Raw genomic sequence first — 18,555 nt, 5'->3', positions numbered from 1 at the left:
AGCAGGAGGAGACGCAGAGGAGCAGACTCTGAGAAGTGAAAGCAGTGGCCTCCACGACCTGTATGGCATACCTGCTTCTAGAGGCAGTCACCCTTCACCAGGGCCGGCACACAAGCTGATCAAAGTCTGTGACTGTAGGGACCACAAGAGAAAGAACACCCCAACTTCTGATGTCACCACAGTCTAGGTGCCCACAGCCACACTTGGTAGAGAACTTGAGATCTTTTATGTACCCAGTTTTGTTGTTGTTTTGATTTTAAATAAAGGTTTTATAAGCCATTTGGAAAGAATGGGAATAAACTTAGTAGGCAATTAGCCATTAAATGTAGCATACTGAGGAAATTAATTTCCTTACTTAAATCCTGTACTTAATCAGTAAAACACTGAGAAAAGTGTTCTGAATATCTTACTATGACTCTGGATAGAATTATCTGCAATTTTCCAACAATTTTTTCTTCATTTATTTTAGTTTTTGATTCATAAAATTAAAAAACTGTGATAAATAGCATCTTTCAAAACTAAAAGCAGAGTACTTGGGCCAGAAGATGGCAGAAGAGTAGGGTCCCCAAGTCACCTGTCCCCACCAAATTACCTTACCTAGATAACCTTCAAATCATCCTGAAAATCTATGAATTCAGCCTGAGATTTAAAGAGAGAACAGCTGGAATGCTACAGTGAGAAGAGTTCACGCTTCTATCAAGGTAGGAAGACGGGGCGGGGTGGGCGGGTAAAGAAACAAAAGGCATCCAAAGGGGAGGGGCCCGCAAGGAGCCAGGCTAAGGCCCAGGCGAGTGCCCCCAGGACAGGAAAGCACCATCCCCAAGAACCAGGAGCTTCACCAACCTTCCCCGGCAGAAAGGCGCTCCCAGAGAGTTAGAGCAGGACCCCAGGAGAGCGGGGATGCCCTCAGGCTCCCTGGAACACTAACAGACACCTGCGCCCCGGGAAGAGTGAGCCAAGCTCCCTAAAGGGCTGGAGCACGCCCATGGCTGGACCCTGGACCAGGGAGCAGCTCAGAGGGGGAGGGGCTCTGGTGGAGGCTCCACGCAGAGGGGGCTGCGCGGCCCAGAGCACGAATGCAACAGCACAGGCCCGGGAGCACAAGGTGCTGGGACACAGCCCAGGATCCGACCTCCCCTGCCCCCGAGACAGGCAGAGTCCGGGAGGGCAGAGAACAGCAAGGACACTCCTGCCCCAAGCTGAGCAGATCAGCGGCCCTGCCCCCGGAGCATCCAGGCCCCTGCAGACTGAGAGCTCCATAGTTACTGCGGGAGCTGAATCCAGGGCTCCAAAGCTGGCCACCACCACTGCGGTTGTTCCTCCTGGGGCCTCACAGGGTAAACAACCCACTGAGCCTCACGGTGGCCTCACCGCATAAACAGGATAAACATGACTCACTGAGCACTACGCCAGGCAGGGGGACAGAGCAGCTCCCCCAAATGCTAACACCTGAAAATCAGCACAACAGGCCCCTCCCCCAGAAGACCAGCTAGACAGGGGAAAAACAAATTATTGACCAAGTAGCGCTGGAAAGTTCCAGAGGAAGTCAAGGGACTTACAGTATACAGAATCAGAGGATACTCCCCCGTGTTTTTTGTTTTCTTGGGTTTTTTTTTTTTTTTTTTTTTGCTTTTTGATTTCTGCTTGCTTACCCCACCCCTTTTTTCCTTTCTTTTTCTTTCTCTTTTTCTTCTTTTTTTCTTCCTTTTTTCTTTTTTTTCTCTTTTCTTTCCTTCTTTCTCTCCTCTCTTTTTCTCCTTTTCCCAATACAACTTGTTTTTGGCCACTCTGCACTGAGCAAAATGACTAGAAGGAAAACCTCACCTCAAAAGAAAGAATCAGAAACAGTCCTCTCTCCCACAGAGTTACAAAATTTGGATTACAATTCAATGTCAGAAAGCCAATTCTGAAGCACTATTATAAAGCTACTGGTGGCTCTAGAAAAAAGCATAAAGGACTCAGGAGACTTCATGACTGCAGAATTTAGATCTAATCAGGCAGAAATTAAAAATCAATTTAATGAGATGCAATCCAAACTAGAAGTCCTAACGACGACGGTTAACAAGGTGGAAGAACGAGTGACATAAAAGACAAGTTGATGGCAAAGAGGGAAACTGAGGAAAAATGAGACAATTAAGAGACCATAAGGATAGATTAAGGGAAATAAACGACAGCCTGAGGAAGAAAAACCTACGTTTAATTGGGGTTCCCGAGGGCGCCGAAAGGGACAGAGGGCCAGAATATGTATTGGAACAAATCAGAGCTGAAAAGTTTCCTAATCTGGGAAGGGAAACAGGCATTCAGATCCAGGAAATAGAGAGATCCCCCCCCTAAAATCAATAAAAACATTCAACACTTCGACATTTAATAGTTAAGCTTGCAAATTCCAAAGATAAAGAGAAGATCCTTAAAGCAGCAAGAGACAAGAAATCCCTGACTTTTATGGGGAGGAGTATTAGGGTAACAGCAGACCTCTCCACAGAGACCTGGCAGGCCAGAAAGGGCTGGCAGGATATATTCAGGGTCCTAAATGAGAAAAACATGCAACCAAGAATACTTTATCCAGCAAGGCTCTCATTCAGAATGGAAGGAGAGATAAAGAGCTTCCAAGACAGGCAGGAACTGAAAGAATATGTGACCTCCAAACCAGCTCTGCAAGAAATTTTAAGGGGGACTCTTAAAATTCCCCTTTAAGAAGAAGTCCAATGAAAGAATCCACAAAAACAGGGACTGAATAGATATCATGATGACACTAAACTCGTATCTTTCAATACTAACCCTGAACGTGAACAGGCTTAATGACCCCATCAAAAGGCTCAGGGGGTCAGACTGGATAAAAAAGCAGGACCCATCTATCTGCTGTCTACAAGAGACTCATTTTAGACAGAAGGACACCTACAGCCTGAAAACAAAAGGTTGGAGAACCATTTACCATTCAAATGGTCCTCAAAAGAAAGCAGGGGTAGCCATCCTTAGATCAGATAAACTAAAATTTACCCCGAAGACTGTAGTGAGAGATGAAGAGGGACACTATCTCATACTTAAAGGATCTATCCAACAAGAGGACTTAACAATCCTCAATATATATGCCCCGAATGTGGGAGCTGCCAAATATATCAATTAATAACCAAACTTAAGACATACTTAGATAATAATACACTTATACTTGGTGACTTCAATCTAGCACTTTCTACACTTGATAGGTCTTCTAAACACCACATTTCCAAAGAAACGAGAGCTTTAAATGATACACTGGACCAGATGGATTTCACAGATATCTACAGAACTTTACATCCAAACTCAACTGAATACACATTCTTCTCAAGTGCACATGGAGCTTTCTCCAGAATAGACCACATACTGGGTCACAAATCGGGTCTGAACCGACACTAAAAGATTGGGATCATCCCCTGCATATTCTCAGACCATAATGCCTTGAAATTAGAACTAAATCACAACAAGAAGTTTGGAAGGACTTCAAACACATGGAGGTTAAGGACCATCTTGCTAAAAGATGAAAGGGTCAACCAGGAAATTAAGGAAGAATTAAAAAGATTCATGGAAACTAATGAGAATGAAGATACAACCGTTCAAAATCTTTGGCATACAGCAAAAGCAGTCCTGAGGGGGAAATACATCGCAATACAAGCATCCATCCAAAAACTGGAAAGAACTCAAATACAAAAGCTGACCTTACATCTAAAGGAGCTAGAGAAAAAACAGCAAATAGATCCTACACACCCAGCAGAAGAAGAGAGTTAATAAAGATTCGAGCAGAACTCAACGAAATCGAGACCAGAAGAACTGTGGAACAGATCAACAGAACCAGGAGTTGGTTCTTTGAAACAATTAAGAAGACAGATAAACCAATAGCCAGCCTTATTAAAAAGAAGAGAGAGAAGACTCAAATTCATAAAATCATGAATGAGAAAGGAGAGATCACTACCAACACCAAGGAAATATAAACGATTTTAAAAACAGATTATGAACAGCTGTACACCAATAAATTAGGCAATCTAGAAGAAATGGACACATTTCTGGAAAGCCACAAACTACCAAAACTGGATCAGGAAGAAACAGAAAACCTGAACAGGCCAATAACCAGGGAGGAAATTGAAGCAGTCATCAAAAACCTCCCAAGACACAAAAGTCCAGGGCCAGATGGCTTCCCTGGGGAATTCTATCAAACGTTTAAAGAAGAAACCATACCTATTCTACTAAAGCTGTTTGGAAAGATAGAAAGAGATGGAGTACTTCCAATTTCATTCTATGAAGCCAGCATCACCTTAATTCCAAAACCAGACAAGACCCCACCAAAAAGGAGAATTACAGACCAATATCCCTGATGAACATGGATGCAAAAATTCTCAACAAGATACTAGCCAACTGGATCCAATAGTACATTAAGAAAATATTCACCATGACCAAGTAGGATTTATTCCCTGGACACAAGGCTGGTTCAACACCCGTAAAACAATCAATGTGATTCATCATATCAGCAAGAGAAAAACCAAAAACCATATGATCCTCTCATTAGATGCAGAGAAAGCATTTGACAAAATACAGCATCCATGCCTGATCAAAACTCTTCAGAGTGTAGGGATAGAGGGAACATTGCTCGACATCTTAAAAGCCATCTACCAAAAGCCCACAACAAAGATCATTCTCAATGGGGAAGCACTGGGAGCCTTTCCCCTAAGATCAGGAACAAGACAGGGATGTCCACTCTCACCACTGCTATTCAACATAGTACTGGAAGTCCTGCCTCAGCAATCAGACAACAAAAAGACATTAAAGGCATCCAAATCGGCAAAGAAGAAGTCAAACTCTCCCTCTTTGCCGATGACATGATACTCTACGTAGAAAACCCATAAGAGGGATCCCTGGGTGGCGCAGCGGTTTGGCGCCTGCCTTTGGCCCAGGGCGCGATCCTGGAGACCCAGGATCGAATCCCACGTCAGGCTCCCGGTGCATGGAGCCTGCTTCTCCCTCTGCCTATGTCTCTGCCTCTCTCTCTCTCTCTCTGTATGACTATCATAAATAAAATAAAATTAAAAAAAAAAAAAAAAAAAAAAAGAAAACCCAAAAGACTCCATCCCAAGATTGCTAGAACTCATACAGCAATTTGGCAGCGTGGCAGGATACAAAATCAATGCCCAGAAATCAATGGCATTTCTATACACTAACAATGAGACTGAAGAAAGAGAAATTAAGGAGTCAATCCCATTTACAATTGTACCCAAAAGCATAAGATACCTAGGACTAAGCCTAACCAAAGAGGTAAAGGATCTATACCCTAAAAACTATAGAACACCTCTGAAAGAAATTGAGGAAGATACAAAGAGATGGAAAAACATTCCATGATCATGGATTGGAAGAATTAATATTGTGAAAATGTCAGTGTTACCCAGGGCAATTTACACGTTTAATGCAATCCCTATCAAAATACCATGGACTTTCTTCAGAGAGTTAGAACAAATTATTTTAAGATTTGTGTGGAATCAGAAAAGACCCTGAATAGCCAGAGTAATTTTAAAAAAGAAAACCATACTTGGGGGCATCACAATGCCAGATTTCAGGTTGTACTACAAAGCTGTGGTCATCAAGACACTGTGGTACTGGCACAAAAACAGACACATAGATCAATGGAACAGAATAGAGAACCCAGAAGTGGACCCTGAACTTTATGGTCAACTAATATTCGATAAAGGAGGAAAGACTATCCATTGGAAGAAAGACAGTCTCTTCAATAAATGGTGCTAGGAAAATTGGACATCCACATGCAGAAGAATGAAACTAGACCACTCTCTTGCACCATACACAAAGATAAACTCAAAATAGATGAAAGATCTAAATGTGAGACAAGAGTCCATCAAAATCCTACAGAACACAGGCAACACCCTTTTTGAACTTGGCCACAGTAACTTCTTGCAAGATACATCCATGATGGCAAAAGAAACAAAAGCAAAAATGAACTATTGGGAATTCATCAAGATCAGAAGCTTTTGCACAACAAAAGAAACAGTCAACAAAACTCAAAGACAACCTACAGAATGTAAGAAGATATTTGCAAATGACGTATCAGATAAAGGGCTAGTTTCCAAGATCTATAAAGAACTTCTTAAACTCAACACCAAAGAAACAAACAACCCAATCATGAACTGGGCAAAAGACATGAAGAGAAATCTCACAGAGGAAGACATAGACTTGGCCACACGCACATGAGAAAATGCTCTGCATCATTTGCCATCAGGGAAATACAAATCAAAACCACAATGAGATACCACCTCACACCAGTGAGAATGGGGAACATTAACAAGGCAGGAAACCACAAATGTTGGAGAGGATGCAGAGAAAAGGGAACCCTCTTACACTGTTGGTGAGAATGTGAAATGGTGCAGCCACTCTGGGAAACTGTGTGGAGGTTCCTCAAAGAGTTAAAAATAGACCTGCCCTACGACCCAGCAATTGCACTGCTGGGGATTTACCCCAAAGATGCAGATGCAATGAAACGCCGGGACACCTGCACCCCGATGTTTCTAGCAGCAATGTCCACAATAGCCAAACTGTGGAAGGAGCCTCGGTGTCCATAGAAAGATGAATGGATAAAGAAGATGTGGTCTATGTATACAATGGAATATTCCTCAGCCATTAGAAATGACAAATACCCACCATTTGCTTCGACATGGATGGGCCTGGAGGGTACTATGCTGAGTGAAATAAGTCCAGTGGAGAAGGACCAACATTATATGGTCTCATTCATTTGGTCTCATCTCATTCATTCATCTCATATGGTCTCACTATAAATAATAGTGAAAGGCAATAGAAGGGAAGGGAGAAGAAATGGGTAGGAAATATCAGAAAGGGAGACAGAACATGTAAGACTCCTAACTCTGGGAAACGAACTAGGGATGATGAAAGGGGAGGAGGGCGGGGGTGGGGGTGAAAGGATGACGGGCACTGAGGGGGGCACTTGACGGGATGAGCACTGGGTGTTATTCTGTATGTTGGCAAATTGAACACCAATAAAAAATAAATTTATTATTAAAAAAAAGTAAAAGCATCCTCTTTATTCATTTTAAGGATGCACCCTAACTTCTTGGAAATAAAAATAAACCCCAACTCATACTTCTAAATAATCCCTAAAGAAATTATAAAGGAATAAAATTTATTCCTTTATATAGGAATAAAAGGACAGACATTGTAGTTCTATCATGGCAGGGTAACAACCCATCCTATTTTAACTGATTATAGCTAAAAACTTTTGACAGAGCACCAAAAACAACTACCTAAGGATTCTGAAAAGTACACAAATGTAGCTGAATTATAGGGGGAGGGAAACTTGAAGAAGCAACCATACCCATTTTTGTTTCCCTATAGCTTTACCCTGAAGACAGACTCCAGTCAGGGATTCACACTGGTATGGTGACCATGCGGATGCCTAACCTCCTAGTAAAAACTCCATCTTCCTAGTCAGGTACACCAGGAAAATGAGTCCGTTTTGTGTATGAACCACACAGGCCTCAGGCTCACCTCTGAGCTACTCATGCATGGCAGAGTCTCCAGTCCAGCTTCAACAACTGAAGTGATGTTTGAACCACCACCTACAGAAGGTGAATCAACTTCAGTCTGAACCTAAAGTTAGATCCAATGTTTTCCAGAGAATGATGATATAGGACCCAGAGTCTACAAAACACAATCAGAATATCCAGAATACAATCCAAAATCATTTGACATAGGGAAAAAAAAAAATCAGGAAAATATGACCATTTCTCAAGGCACAAGACAACATACTCTAACCCCAAGATGACCCACATATTGAATTTATCAAAGACATGGAAGCATCTGGTGTAACTATGCTCCAGAAAGTAAGGGAAAACACAGTTAAAATTTAAAAGACAGGGATACCTGGTGGCTCAGTGTGGTTGAGCATCTGCCTCGGCTCAGGTCATGATCTGGGGGTCCTGGGATCAAGTCCCACATCAGGCTCCCTCCAGGGAGCCTGCTTCTCCCTCTCTCTCTCTCTCTCTCTCTCTGTTTCTCATGAATAAAATCTTTAAAAATTTTTAAAAGATAGAAATTTTCAGCATATAAAACGGAAAAGGAGGGATCCCTGGGTGGCGCAGCGGTTTGGCGCCTGTCTTTGGCCCAGGGCGCGATCCTGGAGACCCGGGATTGAATCCCACGTTGGGCTCCCAGTGCATGGAGCCTGCTTCTCCATCTGCCTGTGTCTCTACCTCTCTCTCTCTCTCTGTGACTATCATAATTAAAAAAAAAATAAAATCTTAAAAAATAAATAAAATAAAACGGAAAAGGAACAAATGGAAGTACAGAATGAAAAATACAATATATGTAATTTGTTTTTCTATCAAAACAAATAGAAAATCGCAAATATTGGTAAGGAAGTGAAGAAACTGGAACCCTGTGTACAGTTGGTGGAAATGTAAAATGACATAGTTCCTATGGAAAACAGTATGAGAGTTCCTCAAAAAATTAAAAATGGAATTATTATATGATCTAGCAATTCCACTTCTGGGTATGTATCCAAAAAACTGAAAGCAGGATCTTAAAGAAATACATGTACATGTACTCATGTTCACAATAGCATTATTCACAATAGCCAAGAGGCAGAAACAACCCAAGTGTCCCTCAGTAGATGAATGGACAAATAGGATGTGGTATATACAGACAGTGGAATATTACTCAGCCTTAAAAAAGAAGGAAATTCTGGGCACCTGGGTGGCACAGTTGGCTAAGCATCTATCTGACTCTTGATTTTGACTCCAGTCATGACCTCAGGTCCTGGGATCAAGCCCCACAGGCTCTGAGCACAGGGCCCAGTCTGCTTGAGAAATGCCTTCTCTCCCTCTAGCTCTCCCCATCCTCAAATTAATAAGCAAATCTTAAAAAAAAAAAAAAGGGGGGGGAAAGGACATTCTGACACTTGTTACAACACGAATGAACCCTGAAGATGCTGTGTTAGGTGAAATAAGCCAAACACAAAAAGGCAAATCCTGTATGATTCCACTTATATGAGGTAATTAAAGTTATCAAATTCATAGAAACAGGAAGTAGAATTGTAGTTGTCAGGAACTAGACACAGGGAGAAATGTGGAGTTATTTAATGGGTATGGAGTTTCAGTTTTGCAAAATTAGAAAGTTCTGGAGATAGGCTGACAGTAATGTGAATATACTTAACACTACTAAACACTTAGAAATGTTTAAAATTGTAAATTTTAAATTTTAAGTATCTTTTACTATGATTAAAAAATTTTAAATAAAAATAAAAGTCTCGAAAGCAACTAGAGAAAAATGACCACTACATACAGGCAAGATTCCCATGACTGCAGATTTCTCATCAGAAACCACAGAGGCGGGATCCCTGGGTGGCGCAGCGGTTTAGCGCCTGCCTTTGGCCCAGGGCGCGATCCTGGAGACCCGGGATCAAATCCCACGTCAGGCTCCCGGTGCATGGAGCCTGCCTCTCCCTCTGCCTGTGTCTCTGCCTCTCCTTCTGCCTGTGTCTCTGCCTCTCTCTCTCTCTGTGTGACTATCATAAATAAATAAAAATTAAAAAAAAAAATAAAGAAACCACAGAGGCCAGAACAAAGTGGAACAACATTTTTAAAGTTCATTTAGAAAAGGGAGCTGTCAACTCAGTGTCTATATCCAGGGAAAATATCCTTTAGACACAAGGAAAAAAAAAAGACACCCTCAGATGAGGGAAAAGAATCTCACTAACAGACTTTGTCTGTAAGAACTACAAAAGGAAGTTCTTCAGGATGAAAAGAAATGATACCAGAGGGAAACATGGATCTTGACAAATGAAGGGACAACACAAGAAAAAGAATTATCTGAGTAAATATAAATGACTTCTTAATCCTGCTGAGTTTAAGTATGTACAACTGTGAAGAATGGGATTTTCAATGTATGTACTTGGAACATGTGTGACAGCTATATCATAAAGGTCTGTGGTAGAAGTGTGAACAGGCCTACATGGTTGCAAAGGTTTTTACATTTTACATGATGTAGTACAAATAGACCACAGACTACAAATAGACTATAACTACTCTATCAAAAGTGAGTGGCATATATATATATTGCAGTCCCTAAAGTAGTTCTCAACCAGGGCCAGTTTTGCCCCCAAGGGACCTCTCAATGTCCAGTAATACTTCTGGTTGTCAAAACTGGGGGAGTGCTATTGGCATTTAAAGGGTAAACGCCCTGCAATGCACAGCTCCCATAACAAAGAATTAAAGAGTCCAAAATATCAACAATGCTGAAGTGGACGAACTTTACCCTAGATAAATCAAACACGAAGCAATAATATAAACAGAAGTAGTCAAGAAGTCAGTAAATCTAAATGGAATACTTGCTCTCTCATGTTCTCTAAAAATAAATAAATCTTAAAAAGGGGGGAGGGGGCAGCCCAGGTGGCTCAGTGGTTTAGCGCCGCCTTCAGCTCAGGGTGTGATCCTGGAGACCCCAGATCCAGTCCCACATCAGGCGTCAGGCTCCCTGCACTGAGCCTGCTTCTCCCTCTGCCTGTGTCTGTTCTCCTCTCTCTCTTTCTCTCTCTCTCTTTTTTGTGTGTCTCTCATGAATAAATAAATGAAATCTCTAAAAAAAAAAAAAAAAAAAAAAAAGTGTGGGGAGGTCCCCGATTGGCACAGTTAGGCCATTAATTCTTGATTTTGGCTCGGGTTGTGATCTCAGGGTAGAGAGATCAATTCCCACGTGGAAGTCTGAGTTCAGCATGGAGTCTGCTAGAGACTCCCTCTCCTTCTCCCCCTGCCCCTTTCCCCTGTGCACATTCAATCTCTCACTCTAAAAATAAATAAATCTTTTTTAAAAAGACTTTATTTATTTGACAGGGAGAGAGAGCATAAGCAAGGGGAGTGGCAGAGGGAGACAGAGAAGCAGACTCCTCACCGAGCAGGGAGCCTGACACAGAGCTCAGTTCCAGGACCCTGAGATTATGACCTGAACCGAAGGCATTTGCTCAACCAATTGAGCCACCCAGGTGCCCCTAAAAATAAATAAATCTTTTTAAAAATTCTAAATGGAATGCTAAATATCCAAATTATCCAAAAGAAGGCAAGAAAATGAGAACTCCAGAAAAAAGCTGGGACAAACAAATAAGATGATAGGCTTCATCGTAAAAATAATCACATTAAATACTGGTGGTCTAAGCACTCCACCTAAAAAGAAGAGATAGAACTGCAGGACCTCATTATGTGCTGCCAACAAGGGACATGTTTAAAAAAATACAGGTAAGATAAATGTAAACAAATACAAAAAATATATATACCCTGCAAATATTAAGGAGACCAGAGTAACTACCTCATGTCAGACACAGGCTTCAAGACACAGAATATTACCAGAAATATTATCATTTCAAAATGATAAAAGCCACACTTCATCAGGAAGTCATAATAAACATATAAGTGCATAATGACAAGGCCCAAAATATATGAAGCAAACATGAACAGAAGAAGGGAGATATTGACAATCCTGAAACCAGAGGCAACGTTCACACCCATCTTCAAGGCACTAACAGAACTGGACAGAAAAGAAAAAGAAACTATACAAAAAGTCTGAACAATAGTATCAAACACCTAAAAAGGACTATCTCCAAAAATCGTAGAACACACTTTCTTCTCATGGGCACTTACGTTCACCAAGATAGACCATATGCTGAGCCACAGAACAAACCTCAATAAATTTAAAAGGATCAAAACCATATAAAGTATGTTACTTGACAATAACAGAATTAAATTACAAATCAGGGACACCTGGGGGGTTCAGTGGTTGAATGTCTGCCTTCGGCTCAGGGCATGATCCCAGGGTCCCAGGATTGAGTCCCACATTGGGCTCCCCATAGGGAGCCTGCTTCTCCCTCTGCCTGTGTCTCTGCTTCTCTCTCTGTGTTTCTCATGAATAAATAAATAAAATCTTAAAAAAAAATTAGAAATTACTCCTGGGCCCCTGGGTGGCTCTGCTGGTTAGGTGTTAGACTCTGGGTTTTGGCTCAGGTCATGATCTCAGGGCGGAGAGATGGAGACCTGTGTCAGGCTCTGCGCTGGGTGGCATCTTGTTTTAGATGCTCTCTCTCTCCTTCCCTCTCTCCCTCTGTCCCTCCCACCCTCCATTCTGTGCATGCCTGCACTCTCCATCCAAAAAAAAAAAAAAAAAAAGGAAAGAAGGAAAGAAATTAGTCATGCTAAAATATTTAGGAAAACTCCAAGTATCTGGAAACTAAGCAACATACTTCCAAATAATTCATGGGTTAAAGAAATGACAAAGAAAATTAGAACATTCCTTGAACCAAAAGACAACATATCAGAATCTACAAGATGCAGCTACAGTGGTGCTTAGAAGGAAATGGGAAGTTTAAATCCTTGTATTAGAACAGAAGATCAAAAATAAATAACCTAAGGTTCCACTTTAAGAAACTAGGGGAAAAAAGAGTAAAGTATATCTAGAGAATGTAGAAGGAAGAAAAAGGCAGAAATTATTAAAACAGGAACTAGACGATAGAGAAAATTAACAAAGGCAAAGTTGATTCTTTGAAAAGATCAATAAAATCAACAAACTTCTAAGTAGATTGATCAAGTTATAAAAGGGAGAGAACATAAAACACCAACACTGGCAATGAAAAAAGTCATTAGAGAATAATAAGAGAAAACTGCAAAGTCTACAACTTAGATAACACATAGTGACCACATGGCATTTAGACCAGGAATGCAAAGCTAGTTTTAACACTGAAAAAAAAAAAAAAATCAATGTAATCCTCTATATTAACAGCATAAATGGGAAACACTATAGAGTCATTTCAGTAGATAGAAAAATAAAGGGTTTGACAAAATTCAAAACCACGTCCTAAATATCTCAAACACTAAGAATCCTCAAATTGACAAAGGGCACATCTACAAAAACCCTACAATCAACAGTTATATGTAGTGTTTAAAGATCACACTCCTTCCCTCTGAGATCAGGAACAAGGCAGGAATGCTTGCTTTCAGACAAATAACTTGTATCCAGATTATATACAGAATGCTTACAATTCAAAACTTGAAACCCAATTTTTAAAAGGGCAAAAGAGGGGATCCCTGGGTGGCTCAGCGGTTTAGCGCCTGCCTTTGGCCCGGGGTGTGATCCTGGAGTCCCAGGATTGAGTCCCACGTCGGGCTCCCTGCATGGAGCCTGCTTCTCCCTCTGCCTGTCTCTATCTCTCTCTATGTCTATCTTGAATAAATAAAATTTTAAAAAATAAATAACACTTCCCCAAAGAAGACACACAAATGGTCAGTAACACACGAGGTACTCTCAACATTACTGGTCCTCAGAGAAATGGGAAATGAAACCACCGTGCACTCCATATCCCTTCGTATGGTGAACCTGCCCACGGTGTCAGTAAGGATCTGGAAGCCAGGGGGCTCTGACACACACTGCGGATGGGGTGTGACTGCTGCATCCATTTCAGAAACGGGTGGTAGTTCCCTAACAGTAAACTGAGTCACCCTAAGTATTTACCCAAGAGAAACACAGACACGATCAAGCACACAAATTTTATTTGTACCATCCAAACGTCCACCAGCAGGTCACCAAAAGAACACACAGCACGGTACATGCACACATGGAATACTACTCAGGGGTGACAAGGAATGAACAACTGAAACCACAGCATACAGAGATTTTGGACAAATCTCAGTTTGTATGCTGAGTGAATGAAGCTGGGAGAAAGATATTATAAACTCCAGGATTCTGTTTTTACAAAAGTTTAGAATATGCAAGTTAATCTAACAATAATGAAAGCCAATCAGTGGATGCCTGGGGATGTGGATGGAAGAGAGATGGATTACAAAGACATGGGAGGAAATTTTAGGGAGGTGAAAGTGTTTGTCATTCTGTGGATGGTTTCACAATTATGTCAAGTGAGCAGACTATACACTTTCAATAAGGGCAATTTATTACACTTTCTTTACATCTCAATGAAGTTGGAAGCAAAGAAATCAAAGGTGAGAGGCAGCACAACACTGTGGTTAATGGCGAGGATTCTGTAGCCAAACTGGCTGGGTTCAAACTCCAGCTTGCATACTTCCTACTGCTGACTGGGGTGAGTCGTTCAATATTACCATCCCTCACAGTTCCCTCATCTATGAAATAGAAGCAAACAATACTCATCTCAAAACACCATTCTAAAGATGAGTAAGTGAATACAGGTGAAGTATACACAGAGCTCTACCAGGACGCAGTAATAACCATGTGAACATGACTGTTACTACTAGTATTAAAAGACTATTTTATCTTTTTTAAAGATTTTATTTACTTATTTGACAGAGAGAGTTGAGAGAGAGAGCAGAAGTAGGGGGAGCAGCAGAGGGAGAAGCCGAGTCCTTGCTGAGCAGGGAGCCCGATGTGGGACTCGATCCCAGGACCCTGGGATCATGATCTGAGCTGAAGGCAGATGCCTAGCCGACTGAGCCACCCGGGTGCTGCTGTAAGACTATTTTACACAATAACACAAAGTTAACATAAACAATAATTAGAAAAACACAACAGCAACACCAGGATGGAGTAAGGGAGTTTCACCACCGATGATACAGAGTCTGCCAGAGAATGTCAGGCAAGGGGCATGAGCATTCAGCAGGAGCCCACAAGGCTGTGTGACATCCTCAGCACAGAGCAGCTAGCTCTCCAGAGTAGTCCAAAAGACAGACCAACGAGGAAATCACAGTGCCTTCCACGACTGCCTCAAAAGGAACCTGCCATCACTTCCACCCCCATCTCTCGGGTAGAGCTCAGTCGGCCTGTACTGAAGGAAGGGGTTTAGGGTCCCACCTCTGAAGGGAGGAGGATCAAATTATTTATGGACATACTTTAAGTCTACCATGGATATCATCCAAAGGAACACAGCATGATCTAACCCTAACTGAACCACGTTCAGCTAGCAGTTCACACGGTATCCAACAGACATCAAGTATTCAAGTATTGCTGTGTTTCTCTTAAAAACAAAAACACCTTGCGGATGCCGGGGTTGGGGGGGAGGGGTTGTGAGCTGCAGCAAAGTGCTCCTCCTGCTTCTCTGGGGTGCTCTCCACTGTACAGGGCAGCCTCTAGGGGGTGCTTCAGGGCACAGCTTGCCCTAGCAGACTCAACAGGAGGGAGAAGGATGCTCTCCGGTATTTGGACAGGCTTGACAGAACGCAGGACACATTCCAGGAAAGCTGAAGGACTCACCACAAACAGTTATGCCAGGAAAGCATCAGACCTTTGCTGGAGAAAGCACACCAGAAACTCTATCTTCAAAGCAAGTAGTCTAATGCTGGGAGCCGTTCTTGCTAAAGTGTTATAGGGATACTATAAACAAGTCGTTTTGCCTGAAGCAAGCAGTTTTACTTCACAGAGAAGCTCTCCTTCCAGTCTGGAAATACTCTGTTGAGCTAGTAGTTAAATTCTTTCTCCTCCCAGTTGATCACTCAGTATCTTAACAAATGTATCTTTATAATTCAAACAATAAAGAAATAAAAAGCAAATTTCTATCTCTTTATCTTTGTGTTTTGAAATAATTTCAGACTTACAGAAAAGTTACAGAGTTCCCAGATACCCCTTACCCATCTTCCCCTTATATTAACATCTAACTAATCACAGGACAATAATCAAAACTAGGTAATTAGGACTGACACAGAACTGTTACCTAATTATGGACCTTTACAAATCTTGTCAATTTTTCCTTGTTATGGTACAGAAACCATACTGCATTTCACTGTCTCCCTGTTCTCCTGTCTGTAATATTGGTACCTTGTCTTTCATGACCCTGACAGACTTCAGTGACACTGGCCTGTTACTTTGTGAAATGTTCCTCAATTTGGGTTTGTCTGATACTTTCTCACAATTAGACTGAGGTTATGTGCTTACTGCAAATCCTACAGAAATAACTGCACTTTTGTCAATGCATCATACCAGACACTACAGTGTATGTACTCTTTGGAACAACGTATGGGTTAAGAAAACTCTCATATATTCGGACACGTTTTAAATACTTGGCATTCAATGCCTTACTGTATCCTCACCAACACATGCTAAAACCCTTACAATGACTAACACAAAGTTGTACTTATTTTGAGTTTTAAGAAATACCAATTACACAAAAACTTCAAAAGAAAATGTGGAACTCAGAGAGTCAGTCTAAGAATGTAAGTTCCATGCAAACAGGAATTTAATTCTGTTCACTGCTCTGTGTCCTAGTGCCTTGAGGTGTCCATCATCTGTGATATGGAGGGAATAATTCTGAAGAAACAAAACACCAATAAATTCGTGAAATGATTTTATCAACTCCATTAGTGTGGAAAAGTTCAACCACTTAAAACATAGCTGCTGTACTATTTATACACTTGTTTACAAGAGCTTATTCTCAATCTCCCTCAAACTGCTGGCCAGCCCTGCAGGGTCAGTGCTTCCAGGTATCACATAACCTACAGGATTGGGAGGCACTCCCAGCTGCTACAACCCAAACTGGGCGATGGCACCCACAACCCCCAGGCAATGCAGCAGGGCTGCGACTGAACACACAAGGGAATAAAGGCTAACAGGCCCACCTCTAGCACCACCTCCTTCGAACTCACCCCAGGACAAATTTCATGGATAAACTGTATGAAAAAAAGAACCACCACAGGCTGGGCTGTCAGCTAACAAGGAGGTGTCTAATCTACCCAAGACACAAAACCTTGCTCTGCTGTGGCTCCCTCCTGTGATCCCACAGGGATCAAACCAGGCTTAGTATTTACAACACGAAGGAGCCCAAGGACATTTAAAGGCATGAACACTACACTTTCCCACACTTAACATTTTTTAATCTCCGGATTCACAGTGATGCAGTCTTGCGCTCAGTCACTGACTTAAAGCTACTCTTCAGTGTTAGGATGTACTAAAAAAGTAAAAGCAAAATGGTAATGTTTGAATTAGGCTTTTTACATTTTAATGCAATTTTCTGTATCCTTACAAAGTTTGGTTTGTTCTCCACTCTTATTCATTTTGATTGCATTCAACATAATCTACTCTAGTCTTTGTAAACTACCTGGTCATGTAGTTAAATTAAGATCCTATCATGCATCTTGTGAAGAATACCTCATGATCTAATGGGCTTTAAAAGTTATCCACAGGGATGCCTGGGTGGCTCAGAGGTTTAGGACCACCTTCAGCCCAGGGTATGATCCTGGAGTCCTGGGATTGAGTTCCACATGCAGCAGCTCCGTACGAGGAGCCTGCTTCTCCTTCTGCCTATGTCTCTGCCTTCTCTCTCTCTGTGTCTCTCATGAATAAATAAATAAAATCTTTAAAAATAAATAAATAAACGTTATCCACAGTTCTGTTACATAGGGAGTCAAAGACATATGGCCTCAGGGAAAGCTCTGCTCAGAGATTTTCGTCGTACAGCAGCAAAGACTGTCTCCCAAACAGATGTGTAGTCACAGGTATAGGCGCCTATGTATAGACACATATGTGTATCCATGCATAGATATTGTATTTGCAATTCTGAATTACGGGTCTCAGGCTAAACCCCAGAAATGATCCTAAAGAAACAAGAGTTCACTCCAGTAAAGATGCATTAGCCATCTGCTCCCCTAAACTCTTAATATAAACGCCCACTTAACCTTGGAACACTGCTCAGATCAGCCCATGCTGATCTTCTGTGCCTTAGACATAAAACAATTATAATACTGTATGCAGAACCCTGGCCTGAAATGATCTGTTATTACCTCATTTCTGTACGGCGAGGACTTTGTTGTAATCATTTCAGTGTTCCCAGCACTGCACATAGAAAATAGTACCTTCCGAACTGGCAAACCTTTTGAAGAAAGATCTAATTCAGCAGCATTTTCACACAGCCAATCACTTCTGCCAAGTAACTTATTAACCTATTACCTGAGTATCTCCTTACCATATGTTCTAATTGTCATGACTATTAATAAGAGAATTAAATTTTAAATTTGCTTTTTTAAAAAAGTAGGTAATAAATGATAATGCAATTCTAAAGTAAACTTTTGAAAATGAATTTTAGAAGTCTACTTACTACCGCATTCACCCAAATTCTATACAACATAATGTGGCATAAAACAAGTTTAAGTCATACATTAAACAGCTCAATGCACCCGCTCAAATTCTGAAGCCTAATGGTCATCCTTTAACGCTAAAGAAAGACAACTCCTCGTCTCTAGAGTAACTCTTACTTCTGAGTTCAGTTCCTGTAAATCAGGAATAGTACTTGGGCAACTATGATTAAATTTTAAACAAATGAACACCAGACTTTTTAGGTGAAGAAAAACGTTTTTCTATCCTTGCTCCCATATTTGTAATATTATATGAAAAGAGTTTCTGGACATATACTTTAAATTTATAAATTTTAAGAATATTGAATATATCCAAATATTTACAATTTATTAGTCAGATATCAAACAAGTGTTTGAGTTCAACCCACCGATTCACTAATTATTTAACTAGTTTATGGTCACCATTGACTGATACGTTTTCTACTTTCATTAAACCACTAAT

The 18,555-nt window shown here is 41.1% G+C and overlaps 1 protein-coding gene across 8 annotated transcripts in view; it reads right to left on the bottom strand.

Annotated features, from left to right (window-relative positions):
* The window catches only part of ANKFY1 (ankyrin repeat and FYVE domain containing 1), an 81,874-nt gene that overhangs the window by 42,691 nt on the left and 20,628 nt on the right, over positions 1-18,555 (bottom strand). The window contains exon 1 of one of the 8 annotated variants that reach the window (XM_072821709.1): positions 17,763-17,841. The exons of 6 other annotated variants lie outside the window; for them this stretch is intronic. The gene's annotated coding sequence lies outside the window, so the exon portion shown is untranslated. Of the gene's footprint in view, positions 1-71; positions 96-17,762; positions 17,842-18,555 lie in introns of those variants that run through there. One more of the 8 variants, XM_072821710.1, reaches the window with a different exon arrangement.

This window comes from Canis lupus, chromosome 3 (genome assembly GCF_048164855.1).
Source record: "Canis lupus baileyi chromosome 3, mCanLup2.hap1, whole genome shotgun sequence".
Classification (NCBI taxonomy): domain Eukaryota; kingdom Metazoa; phylum Chordata; class Mammalia; order Carnivora; family Canidae; genus Canis; species Canis lupus.
This window is presented reverse-complemented; position numbering and strand designations above follow the sequence as displayed.